This window comes from Salmo salar, chromosome ssa18 (genome assembly GCF_905237065.1).
Source record: "Salmo salar chromosome ssa18, Ssal_v3.1, whole genome shotgun sequence".
NCBI classification, from domain to species: domain Eukaryota; kingdom Metazoa; phylum Chordata; class Actinopteri; order Salmoniformes; family Salmonidae; genus Salmo; species Salmo salar.
The window spans coordinates 46,627,189-46,638,069 of NC_059459.1; the positions used below are offsets into that span (position 1 = coordinate 46,627,189).

Consider the following 10,881-nt stretch of genomic DNA (forward strand, 5'->3'; position numbering starts at 1 on the left):
CTGGACCTGCTCCTACAGCCTCCGTAGTTCAATATGAATGGTTCTATTAACTGGACCTGCTCCTACAGCCTCCTAGTGCAATATGGTGGTTCTGGTAATCTGGACCTGCTCCTACAGCCTCCGAGTGCAATATGAACGGTTCTGGTATGGACCTGCTCCTGCAGTCTCCTGGTGCAATATGAATGGTTCTGGTAACTGGACCTGCTCCTACAGCCTCCTAGTGCAATATGAATGGTTCTGGTAACTGGACCTGCTCCTACAGCCTCCCTAATGCAAATGATGGTTCTGGTAACTGGACCAGCTCTACAGCCTCCGGTGCAATGAATGGTTCTGGTAACTGGACCGTGCTCCTACAGCTCCTCCTAGTGCAATATGAATGGTTCTGGTAACTGACCTGCTCCTACAACCTCCTAGTTCAATATGAGTGGTTCTCGTAACTGGACCTGCTCCTACAGCCTCTAGTTCAATATGAATGGTTCTGGCTCAGTTCCTTTAGGCTGCTTCCAGGACAGGTAATAGCAACATGTTGAGGCTGCTTCCAGGACAGGTAATAACAACATGTTGAGGCTGCTTCCGGACAGGGTAATACAACATGTGGGGGCTGCTTCAGGGCAGGTATACAACATGTCGAGGCTGCTTCCAGGACAGGTAATACAACATGTCGAGGCTGCTTCCAGGACTGGTATGGCAACATGTCATGTGGGGCTGCTTCAGGACAGGTAATACAACATGTCGAGGCTGCTTCAGGACAGGCAATACAACATGTCGAGGCTGCTTCCAGGACAGGTAATACTAACGTTTGAGGCTGCTTCCAGGACAGGTAATACAACGTGTCGAGGCTGCTTCCAGGACATATATTACAAACGTGTTGAGGCTGCTTCCAGGACAGTGTAATACAACATCTTGAGGCTGCTTCCAGGACAAGTAATACAACATGTTGAGGTTGCTTCCAGGACAGGTAATACAACATGTTGAGGCTGCTTCAGGACAGGATAATAAAACGTGTTTGGCTGCTTCCAGGACAGGTAACCCATGTTTTGAGCTGCTTCCAGGACAGAGTCTAATACGACATGTTTAAGGTGCACTTCCAGGACGGGTATTACAATATGTTTAGGCTGCTTCCGGGACAGGTAAGTGCTGCCCCCTGTCTGTCTGTCTTTTACAGGGCAGATCCTGATGACCTATTGGTTACCTACGATATTATATTTGTTCAGGATGACGAGAGAGAAATGCGCTTTTACACACTGAACGATTGGTACCAAGAGCAAATGGATGCTAATAATTTTTTGCAACGTTTCTGTGAAACTGGTTTGACTATCTTAACAATTCAAGTCTGCTGTTTTTAATACTGGAAGATTTTTTAAAAAATAACACTAATTTAAAAAAGTAGAGATTGATAAACATGACGTTTTCAGTCATCGTTATGTTCCCTATCACTCAACTCACATATAGTCCCCACCTCTCTCTTATTTAATCCTCAACGTCTATATAGGAAATGTAAATGCGGAGTTAGGATAATTAAACATCAAACGGTCTTGCATTACCTCATTATCTCCAATACCAACCTTGCCAACAAGATAAATGATCTATAGCCATATATAGCACAATATCTCAAGTGAGCAGCCCGAGTTAAGGTGAGAAGGTTTTTTATTCACTGCCGGTTCCCATAGGTGCTATTGATACAGTTTTTAACTGGCGGGCCGGTGAAAGGCGTAGCCCCGGCAACTTATTAGCAGCAGCATGGCCCGTGTTAAATTAGTGGAGTTGTGGTGACAGGCGCTTATTGACTCCCAGGCGGATTAATGTGAGAGTGTGGATCGGTGATGTTCCCGATGGAACGCCTAATCGACAAGAGCGTGTGATCACCCCAATTCACAAGTCGGGGAGCTGAGTCATGATTCATTCTTGTCTATATACTGTGTTTTATTGTGTGTGTGTGTGTATTATTGAATAATGTTTTTTACTCATTGTGCCGTAATATCAACATAATAATAATAATAATAATACTCAATAGTACCAATGCGTATAGTCTAATGTGTGTAGGTATCCAGAACATTTAATAACTTTTTATTTGCCGTCAATCTTTAAATTTAGATCAATTTTCTCCCACCGATACTTGACACAGCCACAATCTGGAAATAGCCTTTCAACCAGAAGGCTACCCTCCCGCATCTAGTTTTTAACTCCAAGTCTCTCTCAACCACAACTTTACCAGTATACCGAGTCTGCAAGCTGTGCCAAGTGCATTATTTCATGCATCGGCCTTATCGCCTCTGAACGGAAAATGTTTTTTCGAACTATATCCGGTTTTCTATAATGGATGGGTTGAGAGGTTTATGGATGTGTATCATTGAAGCACCAGCCAGTAAGTATTAGCCTCGTCGGCCTGCCAAGTCCAGATGAGTCTGACCCTCTCAGTTCACGTACAACACCACTGGAGGCAATAGTATTGGCGAATTAACAACCATCATAGTAATAAATATGTATAATACAACAAATACGGTAATCATATTAGTGGTAGCCTGTGTTAACAATATAAAACGTATATTTTATTATAATAGATTATAGGTCTCTACCTTATCCGTAGCATTTCCGTTATCATTGACCATGTGCCTTTGTAATTTCATTTCCAGGATGTAAAGTCATTCAAACTTCAGGTCAAACAATTTTCCCCTTCTAGTGATATAAATAGCTCAAACTAAATAGGCCTAAATAGGCCCCAGTCTTTCCTAAAGCAAGAAGCCTATTCAAAAACGACCTGACAAAGTTTCCGAGTTTTAACGCAGCGAACGGTAGAAATTCCCGTGATTGTGGCTCTCATTTGACTGTGGTTTTGCGATGGTAGTTTTGTCGCTGTCTTGCTCGGCAAGACTCGATGGTTTCCGACGTTCAAAATCGCCGAATAAACCCTTATATATGACACAACGGGGTGTTCTTAGATATACCGGATAAAACCATGTATGGTTTTGAAAGACAAAATTCCTATTTTTGAAGGCGATTGTTGAGGAAACGTTTACACATCTTATAGATCGGATAAGAGATTTGTAACATTGATGTATCTAAACTAATAACATCCACTGCATTTGTTCACATTTAGCATTTCACCTGTTGTTTCATAATTTTCGTCCTAATAGGAAACTTGCATGGGGGGAAAAAACAAACTTTTATCGCTTTATATTGTCAACTTTCGTTTGTGGGTTCTCCATTGAAGCCCGCGAATGGGATCCCCAGCGCCTCCTCTCTAACCAAACGGTCGCCTTGTAAGGCGAGCAGCGGTGGCTTCACTGCCCCTGATAAATACATAGTGCTGCTACTCGTGCTGCTCGGATCCGTCATTCACAATAACAGCCTGATCTGGAGAGAGAGTAGAGTAACTAACGTATTAACACACGCTTCAGATTCTGTTCATTTGCTCCGGATAGGTTTACCAGATGTGTCAGTGTAAGATGGGACTACCGTAATTCTGGCACACATACTCAACAGGCCGGTTTAATTTAAAAAATACCGTTTTAACCACTGAGGACACATGAGGATCCTTTTAGTTATGATGACGGCTAAAACTTTAAGAAAGTCCCGGTCTCTCTGGGTGGGTCTGTCCATCCTGTCTCTGATGACCTATCTACTCTGTAGATCTCTGTGACAGTTTACCGCCCGGCGTATTATCTTTCTAACGCTGATTTAGAGGCCACTACCACGACCATCGTAGCGGGGCTCAGGTAGCCTGGACTATACATGCCTGTTGTTTTTGATATCATGGGGAACTTTTAGAGAATACAACATGTGCTGGGTTGGTTTGGAGGAAATGTAGGTTACTACTATAGTTATAAGATTCATGTGTCATAATGTTTGATATTGCATTTTTTTTTTTAAATCTTGGCCAAGAGTTTTGGAAATATTTAAATTAATAGTTGTGGGATAAATGTATGCTGGATATTTGTATCAATGTTATGTTTTAGCCAGGAGTTACCCACTCCCCCAAAAAAAAAAGTTTCATAAAAAAAAGTAACACGGCTTCCCTTTTGAAAAGTTGAATGAATGACCCGTGGGTAAGGACGACATGACGCGCAGCATAGCGCAAACACTGTGCGCACAATCGGACCTTGCGGCGTGTGTTTTAGTCAATCTCGGATTTGTTTGTTTCGTGATTATCTGCTAAGATGTCTCTTCTGCTCTTCGAATGGCTTGATGTGTGGCGATATGGCAGGAAAACGCTCTCTCTGTCTTACTCTGTGGCTTTCTCCGAGCCGCCTGGTCATCGGAGCCAACACCTCCATCGCCCAGGAAAGTTCTCCATCGACCCTCTCATGCCAGTAACTGGAGAACGAGGCGTCATCAATATAGTGGGTGCGGGAATCCTGGGTGTGACCCAGCCACCTGCCTCATCACTCCCGGCGTCCCGGTTCTCCCGGTCACTTCTCCTCCACGCTAAGCTGCACCATGGCTCAGAACCAGGCAGATATGGAGCACCACCTCTCCTCTTTCCCGCTCCCTACGGCTGGCCCCTTGGGGAGGTCTGGGTGTCGGCCTTCCTCTCCACCGGGCCCGGTGTCTCCTACCCTCGCCCTACTCTTCCCCAAGCCCCACAGATTCGGGTTTGTCCCCATCATCCCAGCTATGGGTTCTTTCAGCGACGTCAGAGACATACAGGGCATGCCTGACCGCAAGAAGCCCAAGCCTTTCCCCTGCCTGCCACTGGACTCCTTCAGAGCCCCACCGCCTCTGACTCCCCTGAACACTATTAGGAACTTTGCATTAGGTGGGCGGTTCCGGATGGACCCCAACTCCCCACAGTACAGCCCACAGCGCCCTCGAGTTCCCCATCCTGCGGCCCAAAACCCAATGAACGCGGTCCATGGGCGGCCCGTATCCATGCCTTGCGGAGGGCGACCGGCATTTCTCGGTCGACAGTTGACAAACATCCGGATTCACACGGGACACAAACCGTTCCGTGTCGAATCTGCATACGAAACTTTGGCGTAGCGACCATCTCACCACGCACATCCGCACGCCACGGGAGAAAGCCGCAGCGTCCTGTGATTTCTGTGGCCGTGGTTTGCAAGCGACAAAGCGCCAAAGGCATACGCAAGGATTCATCTCAGACGAAAAAAAGAAGAAATCATCCGCTCGGTCATCAACAACAACACGAGACCCTGATCGTGCCGGTACCGGTTCTATAAAGCACATCTAACGGAGTCACCTTTGTCTCAGTACCCGGGACAGCTAGCTTGAACGTTACGCCGGTATAGGAAAGCACACTATAGGCAATAGGTTTATGGAATAAATGTTTAGAAACCTTGATTAATAACTAAAAGACAATAAATTGATGAGGTTTTGTTGTTTTGGAGGCTGCAAGTTCAAAACACAATATGGAATGAACATTATGCAGCAACATAACCTCTCTTTCGAACGTTAATTACGCATCATTCTAGTTGCGCTCCAAACGTTCCCACGATGTCTCCTCTTAAGTTTGGTGGCTGAGAGAAACACGCCCCTGTTTGCATTATTATCTACTGAAACGATCAGTGAATAGACTATTATACTTTTTAACACGTGGCTGCTATATTCCTCTTCGTATCGGAAAAAACATATAGAGGGAAGATATCAAGCACATTTACACTGACCCCATATTGGCGACAATTTTACACAACCGCTGCTTTGCATGGAAAGAACGTTATATTTGCAATAAGTTGAGAAAAAGTGTTTTAAAATTATTTACTGGACAAACGTATCAATTTAACATGTTGGTTGATAGCTATTCCCCCTTATTTGGCCAATCGTTTCACACGTTATTTTGTACATTGTCAATACAGGGACGATTTAATGAAGTAGTACATTTCGTCATTTAATATCAATTGATTATATGTATATTTTTCTGCATTGTGCCCGTGTACTGGAAAGTGTTGTGGTTTATTTAACAGTATGGATAATACAAATAATAATGACATTTTGTTTTACGTGAATGTTTCCGACTCATTAAATGTTAATTTGATTAAAACAAAATAATAACTCTCACTGCTCCAGAAGGCGCTGGTTATTTCTTGTGAACTAAATACAAATAAAGTAAGCTACCAAACAAACAAGGAATATAATGTAATATTATCGGAAAGTACACCACAAAGGTGGGCATGTAACAGTCGTGTAACGTCAGTGTGATGTGAGTCATGCCTTCTGAAGGCTGCTCCCACTCACCGTCTATCCAAGTGCTATTCTGATGTTATTGGTTAACAACAGGTACAACAGGAAAGATCTTTACCGTTGATGTGTAGAGATCTGCTTGCACACACAAGACATCCAATAATACGTTAAATAAAGGGTCAAATAAAAAAAAGCAATCAAAAGTTAATTTTAGCTTTTAGTCTCATTTTAGGACGGTCTTCTTCAGAGGCGCGACTTACAATCTAGTGGATCTTCATTTCATACATTTCTTTCTCCGTATTGGGTCCCCGGGCGAATCGAAACCCTTTGCAAACACCATACTCTACCATTCTTGAACCACACGGGATCAATTCATACTTTTGATCATCCCAAAACTAATGTCGGTGGTCAGATCAACATTTAAAAAACGGGTTAAAGAAAGAACAAAGTGATTGAAACCATACAGATATAAACCTCTCTACATGCATGTCTGTGGCTTCGACGATCTTTGACAACAGTTGAATGACAGAAGCTTAGCAGACATACGTTAGAGTCACTTTATATATATATAGATCGTTAGGCGCAACGATCAACAGAAAGTTACAGTCCGTGTAGCTCAGATGGTGAAACTTAAGGTGTTTTGCAACGCCAGGGATGTGGGTTCATTCCACCTTTACGGGAGACCGATAGAACAAAAAAATGTATCGCCTAAATGTAGCCATTCACTACTGTAAGTCGCTCTGGACAGAGGCGTCCAACAATGACTAAAATGTAAAAGGTGGCGGACTTTCCGTGCCTAAAGATTTGTACATGAAACATATCTAGTAGATTGTGATGATCACCAATCAAAATGATTGTAACATTAAACTGGTTAAATGTCATCAACCAAACTGTCTGTCAAAGTGATTAGTCAAAACATTATTGCAACAGTAGCTAAGATGGAAAAGTCTGTCCATAATATCAAGCACAGCTCTCTCTCTGCCTTCTTAAGCAACACTATCCCAGACAGGCCTAGTTTCTACCTTCTTATCAGCAGGCCTAGTTTCTACCCCTAGCAACACACTATCAACAAGGGCGGGCCTAGTTTCACCTTCTTAACAAAGCGGGTCCCACAGGCCCTGATTTCTACCTTCTTAACAGCACTATCAACGAAAGCGGGTCACTGAACTAGTTTCTACCGCTGTTAACACTATCAGCGGGCGGGTTACACAGGCCTATTTTCTTACCTTCTTATTAGCACTATCAACAAGGCAGGTCCCAGGCGACCCTCGTTTCTGTTCTTAACAACACTATCAACCGACATGGTTCCACATGGTTCCCTGGTGTTCCCGTTTCTGTGCCTGTGCTGCCATATCAGCCAAGGCGGGTCGGGCATTTGCAGCCAGAATCAAGCCCCAGGAAGAGTAGCTGCTGCCTTGTCAGAACTAATAGGATCAATTAACCCTAAGACGTGGGGATCCTTAAACCAGAAAAAATAATTACAAAAATAAACCTTAATCTAAGAGAGGGAAGGAGAGAATTGGCTGCCTGTCCTGTTCTTCACCCACTCTGTGAGCACTCACCATGTAGGTGGCTCGGGCACTTGTAGTCCCCTACAGGTGATTACGAATACCTCGGCCTGACCTGCTGTAGACCTGGACTGGACTTTGGACTCCCACGGACCTTCAGAAACTCTGGGCTCCCACTGTAAAGGCGTCACCTGCAGGAAGCTCCCGGACTGTAAGCGTCACCGACTCGGACTGAAAGCGTCACGGTTGAACGTGACGTCTCGTTTCGGACAGTGGAGCCGTCTCTGCTGAGGGCACCCCAACCGCCGAAGAAAGCTCTGGGCGACATTATTTACGAGCCTGGCGAACCTGTTGCGGAAGTTCGGGTGAACAACTGTTGCGAGGAGGCCTGTGGGGCTGGCTTAAGTCGCATGAATGGGACCCAGCACCACAGGGCTGGTAAAGGAAGGACAGGAGACTGGACTGGGCTGGCGCACTGGAGGCCTGGTGCATGGTGCTGTGTCTGGGTAAGGCTGGAGACACGCCTCAAAGGCTGGTGAGGAAGCGAACAGGACATACTGAACAGGCCTTCGCGCTGGAAGCCTGGTGCGTGGTGCATTCGAGATGTGCCAGACTGGAGACACGCACCTCACGGCTGAGTGCGGAGCGGGAGTGGATACACTGGACAAGAGGCGCACTGGTGGTCTCAAAACGTACTGGCCCCTGGCAAATGCGGGCGCTGGCACCACGGCCTGTGATATGTGCCCACAGCCTCAACGCCCGTGCGCATCACTCCCAACCGGACCTGACCAGAAATAGGCTGCCTACAATAAGCACTGGGGTTGACTTGGTAATCTGGCCTTGATACCGTGCCCCCCAATTTTTTTAGGTGCCTCTCAGCTTAAATGCAACTATAAGCACCCCTGTAACAGTCGATTGCGTTCCACCTTTGCCGTTCTCTCTTGCTGTCTCATGGCAGGGTCTTGTCCACATTATCTACTCCATGTGTCCACGATGTCTCCACTCCCTTTCTCCCTGGCTTGGGATCATTGCCTCACTCCTGGGCCGCTGGCAGTCTAGGTAGTTGGTGGGAGTTGTGGTTGTCCTGCGTAGTGGATGGACCAATTTGCAGCGGGTTGGTGCTCATTTTAATTTTTGTTAGAACATAAACAAAACAAGAAAAGCGACGGACGACAAAACAGTCACGGAAACAACTTGCCCACATGCAATAACCTCCTGATCCCATGACATTTCCATAGGACTGGCCTTCAATCAGAACGGCGGTGACGGCTGCACTCCAATGAGCCTTCGATACCCAAACATAGAAATAAAGTGCTAGACGGAACATTTAAATTTACTAACATAGAACAATGACAAGCCGAATACATAAACCAAACACCCCTCTACCGCCACACTGGCCGGATAATAACATAAAACAAATACCTGCGCGTCCACAGTGACAATACCAAATAAGCACTTTACTGGTCGGACGTGACACTCACCAGCTAAAACAAACAGCCTGATGGCCTAAGCTGTAACTATCGTAGACGACGAGAAAATCCAATTCGGCGCTTACCACTTATGCGTTGCCTTTTTTTCGTCATTAAATAAAATAAAAACTCAATCTTTTACAATACCCATAATGACAAAGCGAAAACAGGTTTTTGAACATTTGATATTAAAAATAAAAAACAATACCTTGTTACATATTCAGACTTTTTTGCTACGAAGGCACACCTGTCTCCAGTTGACGGTGTTGTCAGAGCAAAAAACCAAGCCATGAAGAATTATCCGTAGGCTCGAAGAGACAAGTTGTGTCGAGGCTGCGTCGGAGAAGGTACCAAAACATTCTGCAGCAATCCCCAAGAACACAGTAACTCCATCACATTCGTAAATGGAAGATGTTTGAACCTGAAAGCTCTTCCTTGAGCTGGTGCCAGCCAGCCTGAGCAATCACGGGAGGGGCCTTGGTCGGGGAGTAGCCAAAGAACCCCGGTTGATGGTAGAAAAGTGCTCAATTGTCATTGTGATTAAAGTAAAATGCAGCAATAGAAAATGACTCGAAGTAAATTGGAAGTCATGATAAGAATCTATAGCAGTAAAAGTGAAGTCGCAGTAAAATACTACTTCAGTAAAAATGGGAGTACCAGTAAAATACTACACGGTAAGTAGATTCGCAGTAAATACTACTGCAGTAAAGTATAAATCACCCAATGCTAAAATACTTTTGATAAAAGTCTGTTTAAATATACTTAAACTAAGTAAGGTATGACAATTTAAAAATAACTTCTAATAACCAGACAGCGCAATTTTAGAGTATTTTTAAATTTAGTTACAGATAGCCAGGAGTCCTCCAAAACTCAGACATCATTTTAAAACAAAGCATTTGTGTTTATTGGGTCCTCCAGATCAGAGGCAGTAGATGACCAGGGATGTTCTCTGTTTAGTGAGTCCTCCAGATCAGGAGGCATTAGGGATGATAAGGGATTCTCTGTTTAGTGAGTCCTCCAAATCAGAAGCATTAGGTATTTAGGGATGTTCTCTTGATAAGTGTGCAATTGGACCATTTCTGTCTGCTAAGCATTCAAGAAATGTATTGCTAATGGGTGTCACGAAAAATGTATGAGTAAATGTACATGTTTCTTCAGAATTTGGTGATAAAGTCAAAAATATAATAGTAAATTAAGTGGAGCTATTTAGGACTTAAGTTGTATTTATAAACCCTTTTCACTGCCCAGTTGGTCCCTCTGACGGAAACTCTAGGTTCCTCTGTGGGAGATGGGAGAACCTTCCAGAGGACAGCTTCATCTCTACAAGCACCTCCATAATCAGGCCTTTATGGTGCAGAGCAGTCACCAGTAAAGGCATGACAGCCATGGAGTTTACGCGAGAGCGCGTAAAAAGACTCTCAGGCCATGAAAACAAGATTCTCTGGTCTGATGAAAGCAGAATGAACTCTTTGGCCTGAATGGCGTCGTCTGGAGAAACCTGGCAACGCCTCATGCTGTGGGGATGTTTTCAGCGGCGAGGGACACCCAAAGACTAGTCAGAATCCGGCAAAAATGAATGGAGCAAAGTACGAAGAGAGATCCTTGACCTGCTCCAGAGCCCTCAGGACCTCAGTTGGCAATGAGGGTTCACCTCCAAAGGATATGAACATAGCACAGACAAGACAACACAGGAATGGCTTCGGGACAAGTCTCTGAATTCTTATGTAAATGTGAAATTGTATTTTTTCGTTGTAATATAGCAAACTTTC

The 10,881-nt window shown here is 44.5% G+C and overlaps 1 pseudogene; it reads left to right on the forward strand.

The window, feature by feature from the left end:
• Positions 1-3,547: 3,547 nt before the first annotated feature.
• LOC123728657 (early growth response protein 2b-like) lies at positions 3,548-5,188 on the forward strand (annotated as a pseudogene).
• Positions 5,189-10,881: the final 5,693 nt, after the last annotated feature.